Here is a 15,582-nt window from a genome sequence, read left to right on the forward strand (position 1 = left end):
GAAAATAAGACTAAGAAAGTAAAGAGGAACAACATTTGGAATGCCGGAAAACTTTGTTTGTGTCTGAAATAAAATACATTCTTCTTTAATAATTGAGAACCTGACTGAGGCTGAAGTGATTTTACCGGGGAGGACCTGGTTGGTGGCAGAGGATTAGTGGTGTACGGGTCAACAGTACGTGAGACAACTGGGGGCTCAGTACGAACTCCACACCGCCCAATCTCATTAATAAACTAAGACCACAAGATATTCAGATCAAACTTGGCCAAACGCCTACACAAGTTACTAGCCCCAGACCAGACTGGATTCGTCCCTGGTTGCAATATAACAGGCCCCATCAGTAAACTACTGAACGTCATTGAACACAGCACGGCAACTAAATGCCCAATGACAATTATGTCCCTCAATATCCTCAGTGATTTGGATTGCTTAGAGCGGAAATACCTAAATATCCTCAGTGCTTTGGATTGCTTAGAGTGGAAATACCTATTAGCAGTACTAACATGAAATTTGCCCCCAATTTTTGACTGTGTTTATACTCAAACACACACACCCCACTGGAATGGGGGGGGGGGTTGACTTTTTATGCAAAACAAAAACCAACCGCTTAATCCACAAACCCCCTTTGTGGATTCAGCCAACAAGTGGTGGAAGAACAGAAGAGGATACTTCTTTGGGGCATTAAAAGCTAGAACATATTCAATAACTTGCTTCTGAGTTATATTTCTTCTGATGGGGTTTCCCAACCCCCTCACATTTAATGTAATTGCTTTTAAGCTAGCCATCCTGCTTATCTACAGTATAGGATGATTCCCTGCCAACCCATCAGAAGAAAATGCATCACTTCATATATAAACACCAAAACTTACTATGCCTACCTTAATGGATGAGGAACAGGAATTCATGGACAGTCCTATAAACATTGCAAGTTTTTGCACAGTTTCTGTATGCACATCCGGTATATGTATAAATCATCATCATCATCATCTTTATACCCCCCCCCCATTTGGTTGGCTTTCCCAAGGGACTCTGGGGGGCTTACAGCATATCTAAAAACATCCAGCATTAAAAATCTCCTGATACACAGCTCAGGAGATCGAGAGGGAGAAGGAAGAGAAGGCAGGAAGGGTAACCATGTGAGACCACTAACTCCTTGAAATACAAATGTCTTCCGGATAGATTGCCCATAAACTCCACCCTTGGTCCAACATGGTTACCGCTTCCATGCTTAGCTAATCTGTTCCTCCTTCCCTCTCTGAGTAAAATTTCTTTTCCCTGTTTTTCCATACAGATGTTTAACTTTAATATAATAGTATAAAATACACACTAATATAAGCATCATCAAAATACCAAATAGAAGTATAATCACAGGGTGCCAAGCCAATTTTAAATGTTGGCCATTGTAGGGCTCTATCCTGAAAATATGTCCCACCAATGGTACTATAAAAGATAGTTACTCCAGAGCTGGAAAAGAAGTATCCTGAGGGTCCTGGGATACTGGAGCAGGACCTAGCCCCCTGTCACACATCAAAAGTGGGGAAGAAATTCATAGCAGAGCAGCAAATACAGGTACTTGATTGGCCAGGGAATTCCCCGGATGTAAATCCCATTGAGAATTTGTGGGCTATATGCAAAAGTCACCTCTGTGCTGTAGGCTGTATGACTATGGAGAAACTCATTCAGGCACTGATTCAAGTGTGGTACAGGGATCCGAAAATCAACAGTAACTATCCGAAATGAGTAGACTCCATGCCAAACCATGTTCAAATGCTGCTTAAAAATAGCGGAGGTCATATCCATTACTAATGTACGTATATGTGAGTTTTGTACATGTCTATGTGAGTTTTGTATAATAAACTACTGTACTAAAGTCATTGTTTCAATTATTGAACCTGAAACAGGTCAAACCCCCCGTTAATTCAGAGGGTGCACAAAGTGAGTTCCTGCACTAAAACAGCATAAATAAATCAAGTTGACTTTCAGGTAACAATGTCTAGAATGGCCCCTGGGCCATTGCTTCTACCTTTATGATGTTCTACCGATTTTGACCTAGATTGAATATTATTCTTTCAAATCAGTATATATTAAATGTTTGGGGGGAATTGAAAGGAAACCCACATGCCGCCCACCTTAGAAGTCCACAGTTGGTTAAAAGATGAAGGCCTAGTTAAAAAGGAATTACTCATTTTGCTAAGCTCTCATAGTAACAGTTTCACCACATTTCAGAAACTCAGGAAGAAGGATGGGTGTGTGTGTCCTTCCTGACCCTCTGAAGATACTCAGCCTCATGTGCCTAACCCCAGCTGGAAGGCCTTAGGACTTCTCAGCAGAAGCTCCACCCTTCTGGAAGAAGACCCACAATGCCACCTACCTTGGAGGGCCACTGCATTCGGGGTGGCAAGCAACTTCAACTCCATACCAGCCGATGGGAAGAGCAGCTCTATAATGGAACAGGCCATGGTTGGGTATTGCCCCAGAAGTAGCGCATCAGGTGTCTTGGGATACATACCTGCAAATACAGTCCTGTGAAAACAAGGCCCTCCACACCACCTGAGACCTAGGAGCAAACAGCTAAATGCCAGATGGCCCAAGATACCCAAAATAAAAACCTATATGACTACATATAGGATAAAAAGGTAAAGTTAAAGGAACACCTGACAATTAGGTCCAGTCGTGACCGACTCTGGGGTTGCAGCGCTCATGTCACTTTATCGGCTGAGGAAGGCGGCGTACAGCTTCCGGGTCATGTGGTCAGCATGACTAAGCCGCTTCTGGAGAACCAGAGAGGCACACGGAAACGCTGTTTACCTTCCCGCCGGAGCGGTACCTATTTATCTAATTGCACTTGGTGCTTTCGAACTGCTAGGTTGGCAGGAGCAAGGACCAAGCAATGGGAGCTAACCTACAGCGCCACCCGTCCCACATATAGGATATTTTCTGTAATCTACAGCCCGCCCGCCCCCCATTAACTGAAATCTAATTCGGGGGGGGGGTTGACTTTTTATGCAAAAAAAGTGTTTTGCACTCAAACCCCCTTTGTGGATTAAGCCTGCTGAAACAAAGTCCTTCTCCCAAACTCTCTGGTAGGAATATAACTACATTTGGGTTCCAATGATGGATTAAGCCGACAAGTGGCGGAAGAATAGAAGAGGATACTTCTTTGGGGCATTACTACCAAAACATATTCAAGAACTTGCTTATGACTTATATTTCTTCTTTTGGACAGTGTTTTATGTGAAACTGGTGTCCCTCAGTGTGGGTGGCCAAGACAAAGAAATTGAAAGCTATAGCAGGGGGAAGGGAGGACATCATCACCCCATCAAAAGAAAACGCATCACTTCATATATAAGCACCAAGACTGACCATGCCTACCTTAATGGATGAGGAACAGGAATTCATGGACAGTCCTATCACCCCAGATGAAATAGATATGGTCCACAAAAACCTGAAGCCACACAAAGCTCCAGGCTCAGATGGCTTTACAGCAGAATGCTAAAGGAAATTCAAAGAACCCCTGATGCCCTCCCTACCTGCCTGCTCAATGATATCATAAAAGGGTAGGCCCTTCCCCAAATCCTACTCCAAAATAGTCTCCATCCCAAAACCACTGAAAGACAGCGTCAAAGTAGAATCAGACCGCCCAATCTCATTAATAAACCAAGACGACAAGATAGTCACATCAAACTTGGCCAAACGCCTAAACATTTTCCTACATAAGTTAGGAGCCCCAGACCAGACTGGCTTCATCCCTGGTCACAATATAACAGACCCCATCAGGAAACTACGGAACGTGATTGAACACAGCACGGCAACTAAACACTCACTGACAATAATGTCCCTAAACATCCTCAATGCTTTGGATTGCTTAGAGTGGAAATACCTATTAGCAGTACTAAGATGAAATTTGGCCCCAATTTCCTGCAAATCTTCAAACAAATATACTCCCAAGCCTCAGCAATATGGAGGATTAACAGTAGGGACTCGAATACCATAGCAATCCAAAAAGGCACAAAACAAGGATGCCCACTGTCTCCCTTCTTATTTATGGCTCTGGAACCCTTATCAATCCAAATCCGAACAGCCACGGACATCAAGAGAGTGGAAATAAAATGCAAAACATACAAATTAGGGCTCTTTGCAGATGACCTAATGGTCACAACACCAGACCCCATAAGCACAGCAACCTCCCTAACCAGAGAACTCAACACATTTGCAATGGTGTCGGGCCTACAGGTAAATTTTGCAAAGTCAGAAGCTATGTTCTTCAACACCCCTCCTCACACCCAAAAAGAATTCACTAATGTCGCCAAGATAAAACTTTGCCACACCAAGTTCAGATACCATGGGGTACAAATAACCAGAAACCTCAATAAATCATCCCTCCACAACTACAAGCCAATGTGGCAACAAATAAACAAAGACCTAAAAAGATAGAAGAACATGAATTTCACCCTCTCAGACAAAATAGTCTTGATCAATATGATCACCCACCCAAATCTAACCTACCTATTCCAAACAAAAAACCAAGAATAAGCCCCAAATACCTGCACCTCCCCTCCTCAGAGGGGAGGATGGGGAATCCCCAACATAGAAGCATATTACATTGCCAGCCAAGTATGCTGGATAATCCCATATTTACTAGAAGATGAAACAAAACAGTGGGTACACCTGAGAGGGACACAATTGAAAATACTTGCACCACAGCATACCCACTCCTCCCAAACTAAGGAAAATTCCCACAACACTTAACAGACACAACACTTAATGCCCGACCTGAAGAATTTCAACACAACACTTTATGCCCGACCTGAAGAATTTGGAGCAAATGATTCAGTAGAGAAAACACAGCCCAGAATAACTAAGGAGTTAGTACAAGAATACTTGGCTAGTTTAGATGTATTCAAGTCTCCAGGGCCAGATGAACTGCATCCAAGAGTATTAAAAGAACTGGCAGATGAGATCTCAGAACCACTGGCAATCATCTTTGAGAATTCCTGGAGAACAGGCGAAGTCCCAGCAGACTGGAGGAGGGCAAATGTTGTCCCTATTTTCAAAAAGGGGAAAAGAGAGGACCCAAATAATTACCGCCCAGTCAGTCTGACATCAATACCAGGGAAGATTCTGGAGCAGATCATCAAGCAAACAATCTGTGAGCACCTAGAAAGGAATGCTGTGATCACCAATAGTCAGCATGGATTTCTGAAAAATAAGTCATGTCAGACTAACCTGATCTCATTTTATGACAGAATTACAAGCCTGGTAGATGAAGGGAACGCAGTGGATGTAGCCTACCTTGATTTCAGCAAGGCATTTGACAAGGTGCCCCATGCTATTCTTGTAAAGAAGCTGGTAAAATGCGGTCTTGACTTTGCTACCACTCAGTGGATTTGTAACTGGCTGACTGACCGGACCCAAAGGGTGCTCATCAATGGTTCTTCTTCATCCTGGAGAAGAGTGACTAGTGGGGTGCCACAGGGTTCTGTCTTGGGCCCGGTCTTATTCAACATCTTTATCAACGACTTGGATGATGGACTCAAGGGCATCCTGATCAAATTTGCAGATGACACCAAACTGGGAGGGGTGGCTAACACCCCAGAGGACAGGATCACACTTCAAAATGACCTTGACAGATTAGAGAACTGGGCCAAAACAAACAAGATGAATTTTAACAGGGAGAAATGTAAAGTATTGCACTTGGGCAAAAAAAAATGAGAGGCACAAATACAAGATGGGTGACACCTGGCTTGAGAGCAGTACATGTGAAAAGGATCTAGGAGTCTTGGTTGACCACAAACTTGACATGAGCCAACAGTGTGACGCGGCAGCTAAAAAAGCCAATGCAATTCTGGGCTGCATCAATAGGAGTATAGCATCTAGATCAAGGGAAGTAATAGTGCCACTGTATTCTGCTCTGGTCAGACCTCACCTGGAGTACTGTGTCCAGTTCTGGGCACCACAGTTCAAGAAGGACACTGACAAACTGGAACGTGTCCAGAGGAGGGCAACCAAAATGGTCAAAGGCCTGGAAACGATGCCTTATGAGGAACGTCTAAGGGAGCTGGGCATGTTTAGCCTGGAGAAGAGGAGGTTAAGGGGTGATATGATAGCCATGTTCAAATATATGAAGGGATGTCACATGGAGGAGGGAGAAAGGTTGTTTTCTGCTGCTCCAGAGAAGCGGACATGGAGCAATGGATCCAAACTACAAGAAAGAAGATTCCACCTAAACATTAGGAAGAACTTCCTGACAGTAAGAGCTGTTCGACAGTGGAATTTGCTGCCAAGGAGTGTGGTGGAGTCTCCTTCTTTGGAGGTCTTTAAGCAGAGGCTTGACAACCATATGTCAGGAGTGCTCTGATGGTGTTTCCTGCTTGGCAGGGGGTTGGACTCGATGGCCCTTGTGGTCTCTTCCAACTCTATGATTCTATGATTCTATGATTCTATGATTCTATGAACAGGTACACACAGACCATGCTTAAAGCATGGAAAGCAGAAATAGGCAAACTGTCCCCAACCCTATCCCCACAAATTCCCCTGGCACACCACCCATTATTCCACCACGCAGCACAAAACTTCCAGATAAAAACCTAGCAAACCAAAGGCTTATATGTTCTAATAGACTTCTATAAAAATAACAAACCTTTGTTGACACAAGAAATTCCAGAGATACTAGAAGACACAAAAATGTCCTGGTTAACACATCACCAATTACATGCCAATTACAAAGGGACACGGTAAAGGGATGGTAACCGCAATATACAAAATACTACTCCAGAATCCCACAAACTCCCTAGGCACAATCCAAAAACAATGGGAGGATGACATAGACTACAAGATTAACCCCACTCAGTGGACTAGAATGTGGTCTAAACCCCCCTTTAAATCCAGATCAACAAAAAGAAAAGAACTCACTGTGAAACTCATCCACAGATGGTACCTAACACCAAGAAAACTAGCGCTAATACGCCTAGGAACCTCACCAAAATGCTGGAGAGAATGCACCTCCACAGGCACATACCTCCACATGTGGTGGGAGTGTCCCAAAATCCAATTATTCTGGACAATAGTCATACGAGAAATATGTAAAATAACCAAGCAAGTATTAGCAATCACCCTACTAAACATCTTCCAAGACAGCAATTCCCACTTACACCACGAAGAACTCATAAGCCACCTACTCTCAGAAGCCAGAAACATCATAACCAGACACTGGAGAGACCTGTCAGGAATAAGTATGGACCAATGGTACCAAATAGTATGGGAAACAGCCTTACTAGAAAAATTAACCAATAAACTGAAACACACACGAGGACAAATAGAAGAAGACGCCTTCACCCCGGTATGGCTCCCCTTTATCACGAAAATAGCCCAACAAGACAATGACAAAAACCTACCAAAAGAATACAAATCAATATGGCTAACCTGATCCAAAACACCCACCCACCCCACTCACAAATGAAAACAAAGACCACCACAGCCAACCACAAATGAACAGCCACACCCTAGGCCAACCCCAACCTCTCTCACCACCAAAGGAAGACAAGCGAACAGCAAAGAACCCGCACAAGCAACGCTGACACAAAACCCCACATATATTACGTAAAATAGAATCACCCGAACTCATATTTTCCCGCCTCCACCTCTTTCCCCCTATTCTTCCTAATGTCTCAACAAATGGGGGGAAAATGTGTTACGTGGGGGGGGGGATACGAGACAGAGACATTGCACATACCTTTGTAAATCAAGAAAATCTTTACATAAATACATTTTTAAAAAGCAAATGAAACTGACCTGTAGAAAATGTAACTTGAAAAAATAAACACTGCACATACTTTTTTAAACCAAGAAATTGTTAATAAAAAGACATTTTAAAATATTTGCAGTTTCACCACATTTCAGAAACTCAGGAAGAAGGATGGGCGTGTGTGTCCTCCCTGACCCTCTGAAGATACCCAGCCTCAGGTGTCCAAGCCCAGCTGGAAGGCCTGCCTGCCTTAGGACTTCTCAGCAGAAGCTCCACCTGCCTGGAAGAAGACCCACAATGCCACAATGCCACCTACCTGGGAGGGCCACTGCATTCTGGGTGGCGAAGAATGTCAACTCCATACCGGCCGATGGGAAGAGCAGCTTCATGATGGAACAGGCCATGGCTTGGGAGTTCCCCTCCATCTTCCAGAAGCACTGCATCAGGCGTCTTGGGATACATCCCTGCAAATACAGTCCTGTGAGAAGAACGCCAGGAAACGTTTGGCTAGCACAGAGCCTGTCCTCTAAAGGGAGAGGCAGAACCTAGGGTGCTCAGAGGCTTGGGGCACTTTGGCAAAGTAAAAGAGGAATATTGGAGAGCTCTAAGGTGGAATCTAGATACACATAAAAAAACCCACTAATAAAGAAGAGCGAGCCCCATCGAAAGGAGAATGGATAATGAAGATGATGGACTATGCGGAGATGGCAAGGCGGACCGGGAAAATCAGGCACCAAGAGTTTAACCAATTTACTAAAGAACGACATACTTCTAAAGAATATATTAAAGAACACTGTCAACATTTTAAAATGTTGGCTGGATTGACATAGCACTTGTAATTTAAAATAACAAAGGATAAAAATGAAGTGCAATAATTTGGATGAATGCAATTAGATGCAGTTTTAAAAGGAAGATAAATTTTGGAAGTCAAGGAAGGGGTGGAGGGAAGTCTGGGGGTTCAGGGAACACCATAAAGGTACTGATATGGACTGTGATGTAATGTAAGCATGTTTCTCTCTCTCTCTCTCTCTCTCTCTCTCTCTCTCTCTCTCTCTCTCTCTGTGTGTGTGTGTGTGTGTGTAAAAAAAATGTGTTTTTTCTTTTTGAAACTTTGAAAATAAAAAGTGAAAAAATGAAAAAGAAAATACCTTTTTAAAAGTTTTTTGAAAAATATATTGAATTTGCCATAAGCTCACCCTCGCCATCTAGTGTCACATTTGTCTAGTGCACTTAAAACATTGTATACGCATCTGTATAGCCAAGTCTTTAGTCTGTGGCTGTATTTTTGGCACCGTTTCCTCTCTTTCCACCAATCAAGGGTGGACCACATGCTTAACATGAGTCAACAGTGTGATGCAGCAGCAACAACAAAAAAGCTAACACTGTTCTAGGCTGCATCAACAGAAGTATAGTATCCAGATCAAGGGAAGGAATAGTTTCTTGCTATTCTGCCTTGGTCAGACCACACCTGCAATACTGTGCAATTCTGGCCAAGGGTGTTGACAAGCTGGAACCTGTGCCAAGGAGGGCAACCAAATTGATCAAGGGTCTAGAAACCAAGACTTAGGAGGAAGGGTTGAAGCAGCTGGGTATGTCTAGCCTGGAAAAGAGATTTAGAAGAGATATGATAGCCATCTTCAAATATCTGAAGGGCTGTCACATGGAAGATGGAGCAAGCTTGTTTTCTCCTGTGCTGCGGGGTAGGACTCAAACCAATGGCTTCAAGGTACATGAAAGGAGATTCAAACTAAACATCAGGAAGAATTTGGTGACAGAGCTGTTTAGACAGTGGGACAGCCAGCTTTGGGAGGTATGTGGGCTCCCCTTGCTTGGAGGTTTTTCAGTAGAGGTTGGGTGGCCGTCTGCCATGGATGCTTTAGTTGGGAACTCCTGCATTGCAGAGGGTTGGACTAGATGACCCTTCAGGTCCCTTCTAATTCTATGAAATCCCCATCCCCATCTGATGGTCTGTTGGTATTCAAAATCTGATTTTAACAGAACGAGTAACAGAAAGGGCTTATAGGAGGACCAGGGTGAATATGTCACTCTTCATATGTTTTGAACAACTCCCAGCAGGTCCAGTCAACATGATGGGCCTTGTGGGAGTTGCAATCTGAAACATCTAAAGGACACAAACTTGGTGAAAGCATATCTAAAAACATCCAGCATTAAAAATCTCCTGATACACGGCTCAGGAGATTGAGAGGGAGAAGAAAGAGAAGGCAGGAAGTGTAACCATGTCAGACCACTAACTCCTCAAAATACAAATGTCTTCCAGATAGATTGCCCATAAACTCCACCCCTTGGTCCAACATGGTTACCTCTTCCATGCTTAGCTAATCTGTTTCTCCTTCCCTCTCTGAGGAAAAAAACCTATACCTTTTCCCCATACAAATGTTTAACTTTAACATATAAAATACATACTAATATAAACAACATCAAAATACCAAAAACCAGTATAATCACAGGGTGCCAAGCCAAATTTAAAATGTTGGTCATGGTAGGGCTCTATCCTTAAAAGATGTCCCACCAATGGTGTGTGGTTCAATCCTGAATATCCTGAGTGACTCTTCTTAACTTGGCTTGTTTTACTACGGCAATATTAGTACTTTGCATTATGACACAAGTTTTTCCGCAATCTTCATGTACTTTCCCATTCCTTTTCTCCAAGCAGACTGAATCCCTCGCAAACACCCCATCGGATACCTGCAGCCACACAACTCAAACCCTGCCAGCACTGAACTTTTCAGTTACTTCAACCACTCCACATTTGCTGAGGGTGCATTTGCATTCCTCTCAGCCAGGAATGCCTCCTTCAGGAGGTACAATGACACCATTTGCAGCCACTGGAATCAGCCAGCAAGTGATCCACAAGAGCCAGATTCTGGGCTTGAAGAATCCCAAGCACATTTGTCTGGATTTTTCATTCTGGCCAAAATTATGCCAATAACCTTCAACTAAATTTGGCATCAATTGTGTCTTTACCTGGGGAGGTCTTGGGGGTCTTAACACGCAAGGCACCAAAGTCAGCCGTGGAAATCTTGCAACATGTCATAGATTCCATAGGTCCTCTCCAGTTGCACAGAAGATAGAAGGAGAGAGAGAAAAGACCTTGACTGGGGAAAGGATCAGATGTATTAACACTGTGCATCCAGTAATGAAGAGACCACCATCATTCACTTCCAGATAACCTGTAGAACATGAGTCCGCCCAGGCAGTTTCAGATGCCTTGACTGGTCTTCCAGAAACAACTTGCTGCCCTCAATCTGTTATTCTCTTCGAATGGCCTGAAAACAAAATTTGCAGGCCGGGGAGGGGTGGTGGTGAAAGCTACCCCACTTTATAATAACTATCGTATTGCTGTATTAAACAAGAAGAAATTTTGCATAAGAAGAAATTTTGTGGGGTTTGAGTGAGAGACTGGGCGGATTATTGTTTTTTTTTAAAAAAGCTCTGAACACTCAGATTCTTCATGCTAATTTACTGGTCAGGAGATTTCTTACTGAAATCGCACACTTCCAAAATTGCAACAGCTTGTGACAAATGTGGACTGATCTGTCGTTTGCTCAGGAAAAAGGGCAACAAAAAAACAACAACAACTTTGCATATGTGCAGCTTGTATGTATATTTTAGAATATAGTTTTTTAACAACATTTTTGGGGGGTGAAGGGGGGGGTATATGCCAAACTTATTGGAAGCTGTATGGCTGTACAAGCTGCATATGAATGGATTTTCTGTATCCCAGGCTTTTTATATGATTTTGCTACCTTAACATATTCTCAGTATGTTTGGCTCTTTTGTATATCAAAATTGATACTGCTGGGGGGGGGATTGCAGATGATTAAAGGACCAATTGACTGGAAGGGTTTCCCTTCCAAATGGTGGTGGTAGTGGTAAAAAAGAATTGTGGTACAAAAAAAAATAGTTAAAATATTTTTAAAAAGTTTATAGTGTGGATGTTCGCCTATGTGGGTGCCTTGTTCAATGGCCTGACACTGCTGCAACTGGCTCCGATCTCGCTCTTCACTATTCCCCTTCTTAATGAATAGCACCAGGTGGAAATTGACCATTCTTGTGAACCAGAATATCAGAAATGCACTGGCAAAAGTCCCAAGTTAAACCCAGGGATGAAGCGAAAACCTCAACCCCTCAAGTCAAGGTCTACAGTCAGTGCAAATATTTTGGTACTGCAATTGTACTATTGTTCTTTTTAAAATATAAAATTGCAGGTTTTCCCACAGTTTCTGTACGTACATCAGCTATATGTACACTTCTCCCTCTTTCTACAGCCACACAACTCAAACCCTGCTATTAAAGAACTACTGTCAAGACACTTCTGAAGTGGCCTGCAAGTATTTCACTGAACCGCCAGTGCCCACTTTTGGAACACTGGCCACCTCCGGGAAGTGTGCAATTCCAGAAAGGCCATCAACCCAGTGTGATCCAGCAGCAGCTCCTATGCAGCCGCCTGCTGTCACTTGGATCAGAGACAAGACAACATAGAAGAAAAGGTGTTTGCCACTGAGAACATTGGCTGGAACATGGTGGGTGGGTGTGGTTGTCTGTCTTCCCAGGCTCCTTATGCTCCCCATTTACTTCTCCTTGCCCTACAACTCTCCTCATAACAGGTTTCCAAACAAATAAACAACTTTTAACCAAGAGGAAGGAACCAGAATGATTGGCAACTCAAACTAGAGCAAACTAGATCAAAATCCTGGTTTTTTTAAACCACATCTTAAGCCAGCCTATGGGACCAGACAATTAATTTGGCTCAGGGTGCAGGTAGCCGAGTGGGACATATGACAGATGTAGATGAACACATCTAGGTCACACTGAGAAAACCTGACCACACAATGATAAGGAAATGGGACTGGCCAGCGAGGCAAAGATGGAGGAGAAATGGGAATGTTAACCCCCCCCCCCAATCTGGGGAAAACTGGTGGAGACAATAGCGGTGGGGAAGCTACAAGAATTATGGGAAAACACAGATAATGAAATACATTCCCATCTGGGTTGAATCCTGGCCATTGGGGCTCAATCCCCCCAATATTGAGGGGGCCCACATCCCCCGTCGGGTTGTTGTTATGGGGAAGCAAATGACAGCCACCATCAGCTGCAAGAAACACACGCCATAGGGAGCCGAGCGGGACATGCGACAGATGTGGAAGGACACATCTCGGTCATATCGAGAGATATAACTTCACAGAGAAGTGGGACTGGCAAGGGAAATGGCCCGCTAGTCGTGGATGAGGGAGAGGAATGGGAAACATTCAATGTATCCATTTGTATATCATTTGCATGCCGCAGGGCTTCATACAATGTTTCTAAACAAGTAAACAAAAAATAAATAAAAAGTTTTTTTCATGGTAACATTAGCATTGTATACAGAAACAATGGGTTCCTTTCATATCTTTATGTGTTGGCTTATTTAAATATTTGCACTTTCCCTCTCCTTTCCTTCTGAAAAGTTCAAAGCAGCTAATAGAAATCAAACCATGATTTAGCAATTTAGAATATTTGTTAGGAAAGCAGCAGCAGAGATAACCTCCCCTCCTCCTCTTCTCTTTACTTATTTGCTTCCATTTTAAGGGGGGAAGAGAAGCATGCATGTGTGAAAAGCAATGTTGTCCAATGAAATTTGATATTGTGTCACACCAGGCCCACAGATTTTTGGAGAAAAATTCAATGGTGCATTACCGGGCTATCAGCCCGTGTGTAGTTCAGATTCTGCAGTTTGATTGCCCCCAAATGGCAGAAAATGCAGAGTGCTCTGTGTCAGAGCTGGCCCACACCTCCTTGCAGGCATGTCTTAAACTTTAAGACCATGGGGCTCCAACCATTTGTGCCATATGAGCACTGAAGTTTTCAGTTACTTCAACCACTCCACATTTGCTGAGGGTGCATTTGCATTCCTCTCAGCCTGGAACGCCTCCTTCAGGAGGTACAATGACACCATTTGCAGCCACTGGAATCAGCCAGCAAGTGATCCACAAGAGCCACACTCTGGGCTTGAAAAATCCCAAGCACATTTATCTGGATTTTTCATTCTCTCTGCAAGAGGAGAGAAGTGAAAGGCAGTGCTACATCTGGCTCAGTCATTAGGGAGGTGCATTCAGGGATTAAACAACAAAAAAGAGGAGGGAATGCTAACAGCCAGAAAGGGTGCTCTGCTTGGAAAGCAGCAAAGAGCCGGCTGTCCGTCCCATCCTGCTTCTGCTGCTGGTTTTGGTTTTGCTGGAGAAATATCAAATACTATTATATACAACCCTTTATCCCCCTGCTTCTCTCCCCCCCCCCCCTCCAGCCTTCCCTTCAGAAATGCAGTGGCAAAGGTCTAAACTAAAACCCCAGGAAGAAGTGAAAACATCCACCCCACAGGCCATGTGTTGTTAACTAAGTTTTACAGTCAGTGGAAATATTTGCTACTTCAATGGTACTATTTTCCTAATATAGAATCACAGGGTTTTGCACAGTTTCTGGCCTTTTCTACACCAAGATTGATTTATTCCTCCTTTATTATATTTATTCCGCTCAGCATAACTGGTTTCCAAATAAATAAACAACTTTTAACCAACAGGAAGGAACCAGAATGATTGGCAACTCAAACTAGAGCAAACTAGAGCAAAATCCTGTTTTTTTAAACCACATCTTAAGCCAGCCTATGGGACCAAACAATTAATTTGGCTCAGGGTGCAGGTAGCCAAGTGGGACATACGACAGATGTAGATGAACACATCTACACGAACATATTACAGGGTTTTGCACAGTTTCTGGGCTTTTCTACACCAAGATTGATTTATCCCTCCTTTATTATATTTATTCCTCTCACCATAACAGGTTTCCAAGCAAATAAACAACTTTTAACCAACAGGAAGGAACCAGAATGATTGGCAACTCTAACTAGAGCAAACTAGAGCAAAATTCTCAGGTTTTTTTAAACCACATCTTAAGGCAGCCTATGGGATCAAACAATTAATTTGGCTCAGGGAACAGGCAGCCGAGTGGGACATACGACATATGTGGATGAACACATCTTGGTCACATTGAGAAACTTGACCACACAGTGCCAAGGAAATGGGACTGGCCAGTGAGGCAAAGATGGAGGAGAAATTGGAATGTTAATTACCCCCCCCAAAATATATATATATATATATATATATATATATATATATATATATATATGGGGCAAACTGGTGGAGATGATAGCGGCTGGGAAGCTATGTTGAAAATCTTATTTTTCATAAGCCCCCGATTTCCCCCCAGCTTTGGCTTTCTGTAAATTTAAATACCCAAAGTGTATTTCTACATATATAGCAGGAGACCAAAACACTGGAAAGAAAATCCAGTCTAGAAGAGACTAGTAAATTAATTGTGATGACTATGTTGGATTTCTATTTATTTTGTTGAGTCAGAGTACTACAATCAAGTGTTAGCATATAACTGAGGACGCTTCTAGATTCCCTGTTCTGTTTTCTGTGAAGCTCATTGTGTTTAACACAATGTGATAATTCAGGTAAAAACTGTTAACCTTATTGTTTTTTTCTGGTGCTGTCAGAGTGTATGCTTTTGCACATTTGAAGTGCAGTCTGAAAGCAAAGTATGTATATAATAAATTACCCTCCCCTATCCAAATCTGGGGTAAACAGGTGGAGACGATAGCGGTGGGGAAGCTACAGGAATTATTGTTGGGTTGTTGCTATGGGGAAGCAAATGACAGCCACAATCAGCTGTAAGAGACGCATGCTATAGGTAGCAGAGTGGGACATGTGACAGATGTGGAAGTACACATCTGAGTCACATCGAGAGATATAACTTCACAGAGAGGTGGGACTGGCAAG

At 43.0% G+C, this 15,582-nt stretch overlaps 1 protein-coding gene across 3 annotated transcripts in view; it reads right to left on the reverse strand.

The window, feature by feature from the left end:
• Positions 1-15,582, reverse strand: part of LOC310669839 (putative G-protein coupled receptor 34) — a 334,470-nt gene that overhangs the window by 278,324 nt on the left and 40,564 nt on the right. The window contains exon 1 of one of the 3 annotated variants that reach the window (XM_083424264.1): positions 2,372-2,390. The exons of the other annotated variants lie outside the window; for them this stretch is intronic. The gene's annotated coding sequence lies outside the window, so the exon portion shown is untranslated. Of the gene's footprint in view, positions 1-2,371; positions 2,391-15,582 lie in introns of those variants that run through there. 3 annotated transcript variants of the gene reach the window in all.

Source organism: Podarcis tiliguerta (assembly GCF_965153285.1).
Source record: "Podarcis tiliguerta genome assembly, chromosome: Z".
Lineage (NCBI taxonomy): Eukaryota > Metazoa > Chordata > Lepidosauria > Squamata > Lacertidae > Podarcis > Podarcis tiliguerta.